Source organism: Saimiri boliviensis, chromosome 5, assembly GCF_048565385.1.
Source record: "Saimiri boliviensis isolate mSaiBol1 chromosome 5, mSaiBol1.pri, whole genome shotgun sequence".
Taxonomy (NCBI): domain Eukaryota; kingdom Metazoa; phylum Chordata; class Mammalia; order Primates; family Cebidae; genus Saimiri; species Saimiri boliviensis.
Window position 1 is genome coordinate 148,076,499 of NC_133453.1, and position 15,731 is coordinate 148,092,229.

At 40.3% G+C, this 15,731-nt stretch overlaps 1 long non-coding RNA gene across 1 annotated transcript in view; it reads left to right on the plus strand.

Annotated features, from left to right (window-relative positions):
- LOC141584675 (uncharacterized) overlaps positions 1–7,930 on the plus strand; it is a 287,268-nt gene extending 279,338 nt beyond the window's left edge. Inside the window, exon 75 of the long non-coding RNA XR_012517873.1 lies at positions 7,795–7,930. This is a non-coding gene — a long non-coding RNA (uncharacterized LOC141584675). The remainder of the gene's footprint in view (positions 1–7,794) is intronic.
- Positions 7,931–15,731: the final 7,801 nt, after the last annotated feature.

The following is a 15,731-nucleotide window of genomic DNA, read 5'->3' on the forward strand; positions in this document are numbered from 1 at the left end:
AACAGAAAAAAGCCAGTAGACACAAAATTGTACTGACATGATGCTACATGACACAGTGTGGTGCACCAAGTCCCCCAACAAAACCTCCAAAAGCTTGGAAGATGTGATTTCCCACAGTATACGAAACCACGAGATTTCACACAGATGGGCCTGGCCATAGCAGTTTTCAAAAATATGTAATTGCAAACAAGCCAAACTCTTACATCACATCGTGAGGCAAGTCCCCAATGCACTGCACACCCTAGCCTGATTAGAAGTCAGAGTTCTTCCTGGAGCCTAAAACTATGGGTGAATTTTTCGTCATAATTCTGAATCATGAACTGTGTTTCTTCTTTACTCAATATATTCAAAAGGAAATGGGAAAACCAATTCCTACATCCAAGTACCTAAAAGTAGAGTTCAACAATGTAGCAAGGGAGCATAGCAAAATGTTTTATGAGGACCGCAATGCATCCATATGTGCAGTGGCTCATCGTGAGGTGACTTGTAAGTTCATCAGCCTCATGATTTAAAACATAAATAGAAATGAGGATATGGAGATACACATAAATATTATATGATGGGAAACTGAGTTTAGAATGAAGCTTACAAAGACCGTTACTCATATTTCTAAAATTAAGGCAGGAATTATCAATATAAAGCTTTTTCTAAGTCTTTTTTTTTCTTTAGCATTTATTTTAGTTTCAGGAATACATGTGCAGTTTGCTACCTGAAGAAATTGCATGTCACTGGGGTGTTTTACAAATGATTTCATCACCAAGGTATCAGCATAATACTCAACAGCTGGATTAGTTCTTTCACCATCACACTCCTCCTATCATCCCTGCTTAACTCGGGGTGGGTGTCTGTTGTTCCCATCCTTGAGCCATGTGTACTCAGTAAGTCTTTAAAATCTAACACTTCAAGGAAAGCTTCCAGTAGCTCTTTATAATTGTATCTTCCTCCTTAATGGATTTTTAAAAACTTCTTTACACTTAAAACAGACAGGAACACAGCCATGAAGATTCAACACAGAAGTGGACAGTCACGGAGAAAACTAGCATATTCCATTCATGCTCTAGTGCACACAGTCATGTCTTTTCTCAGAGAGGCATCTTGAATCTGACACTGTTGGCCACAAGAGAGTCCTAATGAGGTTGTCCTCATGGACACTGACATAAACTTGGTCTAAAAACCTCCCATGGACATCTTGAGCTGATAGCATCATCATCAAAACCTGCAGAAGGGATGTCAGGATGTTGGAAAGATAATCTCACAGAGAGTAGCATAGGAATCCCATCAGAAATGCAGCATCACCAGTGCTTTTGATTGGTACAGATGATGATGATATGGGGTCAATTATTGGCATGATGAGTTTGCCTCAGTGGGAGAAATTTTAGGAGAAAAAATGTTTGCCCTTGTATTTTACCTATGTTTCATCTCATGAAATCGTAAGAATTATATCAGACAAATATACACATGTGTAGAAGTTTAAAAGAGTTGAGCTCTTTTTGAAAAGTGCAGTTTATATGTATGTGAGAGGATTAGGATCATTTGATAAGGATATTCTAGATGTGAGCAACCCTCAAAGCAAGAAGAATGCTATTTTATGGGTACTTTTCTTCCAAATTGGTAGATGGACATTTATTTTCTCAGCTATTACAGCAGTCAGTCTTTGATTTTAAGAGTCTACACAGATAATTTCAGTGACCAATTTTTGTAAAAAGAAGTACTTCTTTACTTTATTATAGTGTGTCATCATTTGACTTAATTTCACTTCATATAAAGAATAGCCCTATATTTCACACAAACTAGATAGTGGCATTTACATAGTGAAGAAGAGAGGAGAAATGTTTCTCAAATGGGGGCTAGTGGAGGGATAGCAGTGGGTGGGGAGATTGGGGAAGGATAACATTAGGAGAAATACCTAATGTAGGTGACGGGGGAGTGGAGGCAGCAAACCACCATGGCACGTGTATACTATGTAACAATTCTGCAAGATCTACACATCTACCCCAGAACTTAAAGGAAAATAAAAAATAAAAAAACAAGAATTTCTAGGGAAACAAATCGAGGTGAAAAGTTTCACTGGTTTCTTGTTTTGGCGATAATATTGTTCTGCTCTTTTACATAGAAAGGTTTACTGGTTTTGTTTCTTTTTTGTTTTTTCTTTTTGAGACGGGGTCTCATTCTGTTACCCAGGCTGAGTTCAGTGGCATGACCACAGTTCACTGCAGTCTCAACCTCCCAGTACTCAAGCAGTCCTGCTGCCTCAGGCTTCTGAGTAGCTCGGACTACAGCTGCACACTATGACACCTAACTAATTTTTGTTGTTTTGTAGAGATGGGGTCTTACTTTGTTTCCCATACTGGTCTTGAACTCCTGGATGCAAGTGGTACTCCCCCAAAGTCCTGGGGTTATACATGTGACCACCATACCTTGCTTCTACTTTAGTTATTTCATAATGTAATGAGTTTATCAGCCACAACTAACAGGATAACATAGAAAAGGCAGGTTAGTGTACACATGCGGTAGCTCATCTACTTAAACACATCATTTTCTTTATTTCTAAAACCAGGCAATCGCTTCATCCTCAAGCTTGGTGGAAGATCACTCTCAAGAACAACATGTTGTTTTCCATTCAGGAATAAGATGAAAGGGTCAAGGCCAAGTTCATTCAAGTTACTTGGTTGTGCCTTTGCCTTTTGTTTCTGTGCTGTTCCTGTAGTTCTGTTCACCAGGTTTTTATGGAGTACTGACGTCACAGCCCTGTCCGAATGGATGCTGGCTTTCTCCCACCATTTTTTTTTTTTTTTATTTTGAGATGGCATGTCACTCTGTTGGCCAGTCTGGAGTGCAGTGGCTATCTTGGCTCACTGCAACCCCTGTCCCCTGGGCTCAAGCAATACTCCTGCCCCAGCCTTCCAAGCAGCTGGGATTACAGGCATGTGCCACAATGCCCGGCTAATTTTTGTATTTTTAGTAGAGGCAGTGTTTCACCACATTGGCCAGGCTGGTGTCAAACTCCTGACCTCAGGTAATCCACCCATCTTGGCCTCCCAAAGTGCTGGACTCTCTCCCATCTTTACCATTAGATGTGGAAAATGGCTTGACAAAATTCAGCCACTTTATTCTCCAGACTCTTAAGGTTCCTCTTCCCAACTCAGTGTGTTTTCCAAAATTTATGCTACAGCACAGACTGGAAACTCCTAAAGCAGTATTCTAACTTAATAGTAGGGCTCAGACCATTTTCCATATTTCTCGCTACCCTTCACTGATAGAGCTGCAATGTCTGAAATTCATTTTCAGATGTAATTCATCCAGCATTTTTTGCTAATTTTACATGTGGCAAGCCATGTCTAATCTCTGTTAGTTGTTTCCCTTTTCCTGGAATTACTCCTACATTATTCTTCCCCAGTTAAGTGGTTCTACTTCCCCACGTGAAGGTGAGTAATGACAAATGTGAGTCCAGCACAGTGAGGAACGCAGACAGGGGACCTGGCATTTGTAACATTAAAGAGAAGTTAAGAATTGGTGAAATGTAGTCATTAATAAAGACTTGGAAATATTTATCAAAGGACCCATATTGATAGAACTAACTCTTGGTGAACAAGATTTTTCTTGGTCTAAGAGGTCACAACTGTCGAAAGGACAGAGGAGCAAGCTGATGAGGTAGAAGCAGCCTGGTCCATGAAGGGCTCTGCAGTGGATTGAGGTTGGGAGGCTGAGGGGAGCCTAAGAGCATAAGGGGGAATTAGGATTCAGCTTCTGTCCTGAGAACAGAAGGGAGTAAAATAACAACCACCACCACCACCACAACAAAAAAACCAGCTTTATCTTCAAGTCAAATCCTTTTCATGGAAAGAGAGTTGAAATGTATTGGGAAATAGACAAGAATACAGGCAAGGAATTAGAGAGATTTTTTAATTTATTTGTGGAATTCAATATAAAGCAGAATCTTTGTGTTGCCGTATTTTATGTGTGGGGCTCATAGGAGAACAACATAGACTAAGTTTCCCTCTTCTCTAGTATTTCGGTTCAGTGGGCATTGAGAAAACTTAACAGAAACTAAACTGTAGGTGAAAGGGCTGACCCTGGGAGCCCAAAGGACAAGTTTCAGGCCTGGGATGGGGTGGGCAAGGCAGGCCTCCAGGGGGAGGAACCTTGGAGTTGATTTTGGACAGTGAGGAGTAGTGAGTCCAGAAGACAGGGGAGGGAAAGGGAAGAGGAAAGTGTGTCCGTGGCACAGGCCAGGCCATAAGGAAAGGACAGTGACTTGGAAGGACTGCTGGAACGAGTAATACATGAGGAGGCAGGAGCAGGAAGGGCAGACCGTGGAAGGGTGGGGTAATGATCCAGGAGAGACCTTTCTCCTTGGGCATACACATGTTCACATGCCTGTGTCTGCATTTCCTCATGATAGTTTTGTGTCTCTCAGATTGTGACATGTTACATAAATTCATTCTTTATATCATATGTCCCCTTTTAAATTATATTTATACTGATTGTTTCCTGCGGAAGATTTTTACTGGTAGATTATTTGTACCTTAACGATTTGCTCTCTTAGTAAACAAATGAAATTACCCATGTACATTTGACTTTGGAAACTAATATAGGTACACATGCTTCCTTTGGTTTTTGTAATCATATTATATTTATTGTACCCACTCACTTTTAGGTCATATAGATCTTCATATTTAAAGCAGATTTCATATAGACAACATATATTTGGGTCTTTGATTCACTCAGTCTTTTCACTAGTGCATTTAGAACATTGACATTCAAAGTCATTATTGATATAATTGGATTAAAAATCTACCAAGTTTTTCACTATCTTCTAGTTGTTTATTTTCCTGATTCCTATTTTTTTTGTATTTCACTCATTTTCTACCTTTTGTTGTTTTAGATGAGCCTTTTATATGAATTTATCTTCTCTCCTTTCTTAGCATCTCAGCCATACATTTTTAAAAACAATTTTAGTGGTTCACCTAGACAAAAAAATTTTATTTTTCATATTCTTAATTGATCTAACAAAACACAGTCAGTTAAAAACAATAGTGGTATCAATGTATCCAAATATGCTTAAGTATGTGTCATAAATAAATAAAAAGTATTATGTGTATATATATACACACAGAGAGAGAGAGAGAGAGAGAGAGAGAGAGAGAGACGTGTGTGTATTCTACCATGTAAGTGAAATGAATGACTGCAATGCTACAAGGGATAAGAGAAAATAATTAGGATTATTCTGTTATTATAAGATGTTCACACTACCTGGTAAGCGATACACTGGTATTTGAAAGGGGGCTTGCATTATTTTGAAGTGTAAATTGCAAACTCTAGGGCAGGCTGTTGGTCCAAGTGCCTCAGTTTCTTGCTGTTGAGCAGAGGCTGCATTCAGTTCCTTCCCCTATTGGCTTCTGCCTCATGGCAGAATGAGACATCAAAGCCATCAAGGCAGGGAGCTTGCTAGCAAAAAGAAGTCACACTTTGATGTAACATCACCCATGTGATATCTCATCTCCTTGTATTATTCTGCCATATCAAAGCAAATCACATTTTGTGCCCAAACTCACAAGGAGATGATTACAATACAGGATCGTGTTAGTCAACAGGTGGGGATCATTGGGTACTGTCTTAGGGTATCTGTGCTATCAGGTCCTGTCTGATGTGCAACAGTTTCCCAGTATTCAGTTATGTTTCATAAAAGAACTGGTCAGATATTTTGTAGGATGCATAACAATGTGGATTCATCTGATGGCTTCTCATTATTTCAAGAGAACTATAGATCAATTGGAACACCTTTATTTAAATTGGAAGACAATAAAAACGGAACAATATATTATTTAGAAATACAAACTTAGCCATAAAAATAATATAGAAAAAAGTGAGGAATGACAGAAAGGGAATTGAAAATAATTGTAACCTTCATGGGGGTAAAAAAGACTGTGGAATTGGGGAGCTGAACACTTGAGGTATCAAGAATATTGATAATATTCTGTTGATCAATCTTGGCAGAGAATTTTTTAAAAGAGAGAAAACCTTTCTGTTTTGCATTAGCTCTCGATTTAAAGAACAGTTGCATAGTCAATCCAGAGAGTTAATATATAGCTAACACAGAGTTTCTATTAACACATCAGTAATATGCATTCTCATTCAGCGATATGCACATATTTACCAGATTTATTTTATCTTTTTTTTTATTTAACGTCCATTTTCTGTTCCAGGATCTCTTCCAGAATAACATACTAATTTTTTTTCTTTTCTTTTCTTTTTTTTCTTTCTTTCTTTCTTTCTTTCTCTTTTTTTTTTTTTTTTTTTTTTTTTTTTTTGAGATGGAGTCTCTGCCTGTCACCAGGCTGGATGTGATCTCAGCTCACGGCAAGCTTTCCCACCGAGTTCAAGTGATTCTCCTGCCTCAGCCTCCTGAGTAGCTGGGATTACAAGTGCCCACCACCTTGCCGGGCTAATTTTTCTTTGTTGGTTCGTTTGTTTGTTTTTGAGACTGAGTTTTGCTCTGTCACCAGGCTGAAGTGCAGTGGCGCAATCGGCTCACTGTAACCTCCGCCTCCCGGGTTCAAGCAATTCTTCCATCTCAGCCTCCTGGGTAGGTGCAACTGCAGGCATATGCCACCATGTCTGCCTTATTTTTGTATTTTTAGTAGAGACGGGGTTTCACCATGTTGGCCAGGATGGTGTCGATCTCTTGACTTCGTGATCTGCATGTCTCAGCCTCCGAAAGTGCTGGGATTACACGTGTAAGCCACCACTCCCGGGCCTTGTTTGTTTTTTTTTTTTTAAGTAGGGATGAGGTTTCACTGTGTTGGCCAGACGGGTTGAGAACTCCTGACCTCAGATAATCCACCCACCTTGGCCTCCCAAAGTGTGGGGATTACAGGTGTGAACCACAGCTCCCAGGTAGCCAAGAAATTTTTTTTTTTTTTTGAGACAGAGGTTTGCTCTTGTTACCCAGGCTGGAGTGCAATGGCGCGATCTCGGCTCACCGCAACCTCCGCCTCCTGGGTTCAGGCAATTCTCCTGCCTCAGCCTCGCGAGTAGCTGGGATTACAGGCATGCGCCACCATGCCCAGCTAATTTTTTCTATTTTTAGTAGAGACGGAGTTTCACCATGTTGACCAGAATGGTCTCGATCTCTTGACCTCGTGATCCACCCACCTCGGCCTCCCAAAGTGCTGGGATTACAGGTGTGAGCCACCACGCCCGGCCAAGAAATATTAATAGAAGGTCCTGGGTTTGATTCAGTCTGTCTCTGGAGTCCTTGCTCACCAGATATTAGAATGTGTTTTTTCTCCTTCATGGAAGATGCATTCTAAGTCTAGTTTCAGAAGTAATACCCTGCCCCATATTGTGAAAGTATTGTCTTAAATTAGATTCTAAATATTACATTGAATTACTTTTATATTTCTATCTGTGATACACCTAGAATTGATATTTTGAGTAATATTAATGTGAGCTCAAAAAACAGATTTTTATTCAGCAGCAATATATATTCAATTTCTTAGAATATTTGCAGAAAAATCCATCCTTTCCCCATTGATCGTTCTTATAAATGATTTACTTACATATGCGTTCATTTGTTTTGAGCTCTCCTTTCTTTCTTCATTCATTTCTCTTTGTGCAAACACCACACTGTCTTAGTAAGAGACTTCATTGAACCCAAGAAGTTTTATTCTAGTGCCTTTTCTCTGAACCACTTGGCTATCCTGTAATAATTCATGAGAGAAGTTAAAAATCTTTATGCTTTCTACCTACAACAGTTATGCCCAGCTTACCTTTTTGTTTTGTTTTGCACAGGTTGGAGTGCAGTGGCACGATCGTGGCTCAATGCAGCCTTGACTTCGTGGGCTCAAGTGATTGTCCCGTCTCAGCCTTGCAGGTAGCTCAGACTACAGGTGTGTGGCACCACACCCAGCTAATTTTTAAAAAAATATTGTACAGATGAGGTCTCACTGTGTTGGCCAGGCTGAACTTGAGCTCTTGGGCTTAAGTGCTTCTCCTATCTTGGCTTCCCAAAGTGCTAAGAATTATAGGTATGAGCCACCATGCCCAGCTCCCAGCTTAACTTTGAATAAACAGGTATGTTTAGAACATTAGAACATTGGGATTGCACTGCTGTCTCCATTGTTTGGTGAGTCTTAAGTCAGTATTCACATCATCACTTGTGGCATCATTTTTTAGTACATTCTTAGTATTATTTGGTATGTCCTTTTTCTTCTCTTGCTTTCTGGAGCCTTAGGGACTTTATTTTTCACTGTTTTCACTGTCCGCAGCTTATGGAGATGGGAACCTTCACAAACATCCCTGGGTGGCTTCTGCAGAAGCTCAGGTGATGCAGTGACATGGCCTTCCTTCTCCAGACAAGGTATGTCAAGAACTGGGGAGCACTTGGGTATCATTGATAGTCTTCCTTGCTTCAAAATCTGTTGTCTCTGACATTAATATTGCTATTCCTGCATTCTTACAAATAGTGGTAGCATTATATATTTTGTTTTATGCATTTACTTTTGACACTTTAAATGTTTAATTTTTGTGGGTACATAGTGTATATATTTATTGGTTACATGAGATATTTTGATACAGGTATGCAATATATTAATCATGTCAGGGTAAATAGGGAATCTATTAATTTATATGTGTGTTTTATTTAAAGTGCATTTCTTTTTTTTTGCAACAGAGTTTCTCTCTTCTTGCCCAGGCTGGAGTGGAATGGCACAATCTCAGCTCACTGCAACCTGTGCCTCCCAAGTTCAAGTAATTCTCCTGTTTCAGCTTCCTGTGTAGCTGAGAGTATAGATGTGCGCCACCACATCTGGCTAATTTTGTATTTTTGGTAGAGATGGGGTTACACCGTGTTGGTCAGGATAGTCTCGAACTCCTGACCTCAAGTGATTCACCCACCTCGGCCTCCCAAAGTGCTGGGATTACAGTGTGAGCCACTCTACGTGGCTGCATTTTTCTATACATCTAAAATTATTTCAAAATAAAAACATGTTTTAAAAGTACTTGTTTGTGCCAAAAAACAGACAGGTACAATGCAAAACAAACAACAAAAACTAAAACCTTTGACAGAGGATTAACAGAGATGTCGGGAGAAAATGGCAAAGCAGTTTGTCTGCCATCCACCGTTCCAAACCCAGATGCACCTACTTCAAGAAGACTCCCACAGTCACTAGGGACTCCCCTCAATTTTCTCCCTTCCTGTAAAACTCCCCATTACACAGTCACCATTTTGTGTGTCACTAACTACTTCTTTAAAGATGGTGGCCTGTGCCTCCCACGCCTCATAGAGCCCCATTTTCAGACATTGGCAGTGTGTCTGTTGGATCCACTGAAGACTTTTTGAAAGACATGGCTTTCAAACTTGAGAAGCTGTCACAATATTGAGATGTATAAGTGACTGGGAATGTATATCACAATTCTGCATTCAAGGGTGTCTTCTTGGTACAGGGATTCCTTTTTTATTATTATTTTAATTTAGGTTCTGGGGTACATGTGCAGATCATGCAGGATTTTTGCATAGGTACATACATGGCAAGGTGGTTTGCTGTCTTCCTGCCCCCATCACCTATATCTGGTATTTCTCCCTCATTATCCCTCCCTACCCAGTTGTCCCTCCCCTAGTCCCCCACTGCTCACGGCAGTGTGTGATGCTCCCCTCCCTGTGTCCACGTGTTCTAATTGTTCAACACCCGCCTATGAGTGATAACATACGGTGTTTGGTTGTCTGTTCTTGTGTCAGGTTTTAAAAGAAAAATGTACCTTTAAGCCTTTGAGAAACACCTGCGTTAATTAATCTTTCTCTTCTGCAGACACAATCATGAATTTTTTGGGACTGTACACTACGTTGACCCTTAACTTATGGATTTATATTGAACATTGCCAAGTCCAAAAGCCACAGATTACATGTCATTGTGGTACAGGTGAGTAGAATACATACCTAATAACAACAACATGAGGTCTTGTTGTTTACAGGTGTGTGGCAGTTCCCAGCCTCTCTCTTGCTCCTCCTCTGACTGTGTGTTGTGCCTGTTCCTCCTTCACCTTCAATCGTAATTGTGTTTTGAAGCCTACCCAGCAGCTGAGGAGATACCAGCATCATGCTTCCTGTGCAGCCTACAGAATTATGAGCCAATTACACCTCTTTCCTTTATAAATTGCATGATCCCAAGCATTTTTTATAGCAATGTGAGAATAAACAAACACAACCGGAAAAGAAGGAAAATATAAATATATAATTGTTCTGGATGGAAAAATTATATTTGCAGTGCGGCTGATTGCATTGCTCATACGTCTAAGATTAGGGTATACATTTCTGATATACAGATGTTTCTGTCTTGAGGGAATTTCACTCAAGTTAAAACCTTGAAACAACTCTTTGCCATCTCTATCTTCCTTCTCAATGGACATTTTGAACCATAGTCTACTACACAGTTACCTTTCCACATATGTTGTATTTTGTTATCTGGAGTTTACTCATGCCCCCTCATTTTCTTTCTTTGCTTTAGAAAGCCTGGGGAACTTTGTGCTCCAGCAGCAACAGGGAGCAGATCAGGAGCCTGCATAGACATCCCTGTGTGCCTCTTGCACAAGTACAGACTGCCCAGTGACTGTGGTCACTTCCTCCAGACTGTCCCATCAAACATGGGAACACAGCAGGCACTGCTGAGTTCAGAGCCTCTTTTTTGGGTCTGCCTGGCTAGCAGCTACTAATCTTCCCTCTGGGGCCCATTGGAGAATCCAGTTCTTTTTTTTTTTTTTTTTTTTGAGACGGAGTTTTGCTCTTGTTACCCAGGCTGGAATGCAATGGCGTGATCTCGGCTCACCGCAACCTCCGCCTCCTGGGTTCAGGCAATTCTCCTGCCTCAGCCTCCTGAGTAGCTGGGATTACAGGCACCCACCACCATGCCCAGCTAATTTTTTGTATTTTAAGTAGAGACGGGGTTTCACCATGTTGACCAGGATGGTCTAGATCTCTCGACCGCGTGATCCGCCCGCCTCGGCCTCCCAAAGTGCTGGGATTACAAGCTTGAGCCACCGTTCCCGGCCGAATCCAGTTCTTTTATACAAAGATCGAGTTAGTTCAGCAGTCATTCTGCTTGCTGACCAATGACACAATGACTACAAACCTTGCTTGTTATAATTTCTTGTTTTTTGTTTTGACATGCAAAGGCTTTTAACATTTATGTATAGATTTATTTTTTTGGCATCATTTACAACCAAACATGTTTTTGTGTTATGTATTTTGTATTGTGCCTTTCATCGTACTTTTAACAATGCATTTTTTTTTATTGCATTTTAGGTTTTGGGGTACATGTGACGAACATCCAAGATTGTTGCATAGGTACACACATGGCAGTGTGCTTTGCTGCCTTCCGTCCCCTCACCTGTATCTGTCATTTCTCCCCATGCTATCTCTTCCCACACCCCCACCCCCCCGCCCCTCCCCCATTTCCCCCCAACGGACCCCAGTGTGTAGTGCTCCCCTCCCTGTGTCCATGTGTTCTCATTGTTCAACACCTGCCTATGAGCGAGAATATACGGTGTTTGATTTTCTGCTCTTGTGTCAGTTTGCTGAGAATGATGGTTTCCAGGTTCATCCAGGTCCCTACAAAGGACGTGAACTCATCGTTTTTGATGGCTGCATAATATTCCATGGTGTATATGTACCACATTTTTCCTATCCAGTCTATCATCGTTGGGCATTTGGGTTGGTTCCAGGTCTTTGCTATTGTAAACAGTGCTGCAATGAACATTCGTGTGCACGTGTCCTTGTAGTAGAATGATTTATAATCCTTTGGATATATACCCAGTAATGGGATTGCTGGGTCAAATGGGATTTCTGTTTTTAGGTCCTTGAGGAATTGCCACACTGTCTTCCACAATGGTTGAATTAATTTACATTCCCACCAACAGTGTAAAAGTGTTCCTATTTCTCCACATCCTCTCCAGCATCTGTTGTTTCCCGATTTTTTAATGATCACCACTCTAACTGGTGTGAGATGGTATCTCAGTGTGGTTTTGACTTGCATTTCTCTGATGACCAGTGATGATGAGCATTTTTCATATGTTTGTTGGCCTCCTGTATGTCTTCTTTTGTAAAGTATCTGTTCTTGCCTACAAGAGGAGGCAAGAACAGGAAGGAAGGGCCAACGATGGAGGGACTGTCCAAGGAAGGGAGGACTGCTCCCTGTGGACTGCTGTTATTTAGCAATTCTCAACTGGAGGTAGAAGAGCTGCTTCTTGGGGGAAGAATGGAATACCTCCGTTTCTTTTTAGAAATGTTTCGCCGTCCATGAAGTACGCTTCTTAGGAAGACTGAATGAATGATGATGGCCCCTGCCCACTGGGAGATCCTTGGGTATTAGCAGGAGGATTGGGTCTCAGGAGGAGGGAGGATTGAGAGGGACAGAGAGGATCCCCAGGCCAGATGACTGGCCTGCTCAGGGACCTCATGCTCTTCTGTGCCGCCATTGCGCAGACCTCCCACCTCACCCCAAGTACAGGTTTCTGTCCCTTCAGTCATTTTGCAGGTATAGGTGGTCAGAATATTCAGTGTGGCTCACTTACGCTCAAGTTTTCATATGTGCCTCACCCAAATATGGAAGGCAGAAAGCAGCCCCACAACACGTGCTGATGAGGGGTTCTCAAAGCTGCTCAGAGAGCTAGCCTGAGGCCAGATGCACAGGGAAGGCCAATAAGAGGCCTGAGGTTCTGGCACGAGGAGGTGAGTGGTGGGCGGTGGGCTGCCTTTACAGACGTTTCTTGGTAGACATGAGCATGTTTACCTATTTCTGTCTGGATGTCCTCCTCCATGTTCTTTGATGTTCTCATACAAACCTAATGATTTTCTAAGACCGTGACAGATATTTTAACATCATTCTTTCTGTCACATTTGCCTCTTTCCATCCTGTATCTACAATTAACTAAATTTTGTATTGTCAGATTATTGATAAAACATTTGCATAGTTGTTTTCATTCACATATAATAATTGTGAATATTTATGGGTTACAATGTATTCAGATTTTATCTGCCCATTATGTATCCATCGCTGTAATGTCACACAGAATAATTACACCACCCCATAGAAAACCCCTGTAATTCATATTCACCCTTCCTCTCTGCCAAGCCCCTTGTAACCACCAATCTTTTTACTACCTTTATACATTTGTGTTTTCCGGAGTGTTCTGTAAATGGAATTACAGAGTATTTTGCCGTTTCCAACTTGCTTTTTTCACTTAACAGTACACATTTTATATGGGCGAAATATAACTCCATCATTGTTTAAATATTCATTACCCTAATAACAAAGGACTTGAGCTAATCTTCATGTGTTTCTTGGATATAATTATAGCATTTTTGGAGAAATGTACATTTCAGTAATTAGCCGTTTTTAATTTAGATATTTGACATTATTGAGTTAAAACCTATTTTTATATATACTGAATAATAGACCCTTATGTGGCGAGGAAATATTTTCTCCTGTTCATTGCTTTGTCTTTTTACTTTTTGATGATATACTTTGAATCACAGAAGATTTTAATTCTGATGAAGACCAATTTATCTATTTTTTATTCTTTCACTTATACATTATGTGTCACACGTTAGAAAACATTGTTTAATAATGTAATGTCATGAAAATAGGTTTCTGTGTTATCTTCTATGGTTTGGGCCCATCTAGAACTTACATTAAGATATATAATTACTTTGGGTCAATCATGTATATGGTATGAGAGAGGAGTCCAACTTGCATATAGATATTTACTTGTCCCAGCAACATTTGTTAAAAAATACTTATTTTTGTCTCGCTCTGTAGCCAGGTTGAAGTGCATTGGTGCAATCTCAGCTCACTGTGCCTTTGTCTCCTGGGTTCAAGTGATTCTTGTGCCTCAGTCTCCCAAGTAGTTGAGATTACAGGCATGCTCCACCACACTCAGCTAGTTTTGGTAGAGATGGGGTTTCACCATATTGGCCAGGATGATCTCAGTCTCCTCACTTCATGATCCACCTGCCCACCTCAGCCTCCCAAAGTCCTGGGATTATGGGTGTGAACCACCGTGTCCAGCCACCTGGCTCATTTTTTAAAAACTTTTTGGTTTTTGAGACAGTTTCACTCTGTCACCCAGGCTGGAGTGCAGTGGTGTGACCTCCGCTCACTGCAACCTCCACCTGCTGGGTTCAAGCGATTCTCATGCCTCAGCCTCCCAAGTAGCTGGGATTACAGGCATGCACCACCACATCCAGCTAATTTTGTATTTTTAGTAGGGTGGTGTTTCACCATGTTGGTTGGGCTGGTATCAAACTCCTGACCTCAAGTTATCTGGCCTGCTGAGCCTCCAAAAGTGTTGGGATTACAGGCGTAAGCCACTGCACCCCCCAAAAACTTTTCTGTAGAAAAGGATCTCGCTGTATTGCACAGGCTGGTCTCAAACTCTTAACCTCAAGCAATCCTCTCGCCTCAGCCTCCTAAGTATCTGTGATTAAAAAGCACAAACCACTGCACCCAGATAGTACCACTAACATTTTATTACTGTTGCCTTGTAATTATTTTACAATCACAAAATGTGCATTTACTATGCAGACTTTGTTCTTTGTCAAGATTAATTTGTTTTTTCTGGATCTATTTCATTTACATATCAATTTTAGAATCAACATGAAAATTTGGGCAAAAAATTCATCTAGAATTTTGACGGGGACTGCATTAAGTCTGTAGATCCATTTGGAAAATAGTGCCATCTTGGCAATATTAAGCCTTTCAGTCAGTGAATATAAAATGTCTTTTCATTTATTTAGAATTTAATTATGTTTGTTCAATGAGTTTTATAGTTTTCAATGTACATATCTAACAATTGCTAATGTGTATAAATAAAATTGATTTCTCTATACTGACCATGTTTACTGCAACCTTGATGAACTCATTTTTTATTTCTAACTATATTTTGTTGGAAATCTTAGAATTATCCATACCCAAGACCATGTAATTTGCATAGTTGAATTTCTTTCTAATTTACATTCTTCAAATTTATTTTTGTAGCCTATTTTTCCTAATTACACCCTCTAGTAAAATGTTAAAAATAAAAGTGGCAGGCCGGGCACGGTGGCTCAAGCCTGTAATCCCAGCACTTTGGGAGGCCGAGGCGGGTGGATCACGAGGTCGAGAGATCGAGACCATCCTGGTCAACATGGTGAAACCCTGCCTCTACTAAAAGTACAAAAAAAATTAGCTGGGCATGGTGGTGCATGCCTGTAATCCCAGCTACTCAGGAGGCTGAGGCAGGAGAATTGCCTGAACCCAGGAGGCGGAGCTTGCGGTGAGCCGAAATCACGCCATTGCACTCCAGCCTGGTTAACAAGAGCGAAAACTCTGTCTCAAAAAAAATAAAAATAAATAAATAAATAAATAAAAGTGGCAAGAGTGGACAACTTTCAAGTAAGTTATGATATGTAAATTATTTGATAGTCTTTAAGGTGAAGAAAGTTACTGTCTACATCTAACTTGCTATATATTTTTATGATAAGTTGATTTTGTGTTACGCAAGTGTTTATTCTTCATTTTTGAGATGATCATGTGGATTTTGTCCTTTATTTTATTAATATAGTGCATGAATACTAATTTCTTTTGTATATTCAACAAAGGTGTGTTACTGATGTAAATACCCTTGGTCATACTATATAATTCTTTTTACATGTTACTGATTTGTTTTGCTCATGTTTTTTAAAGATTTAATATCTA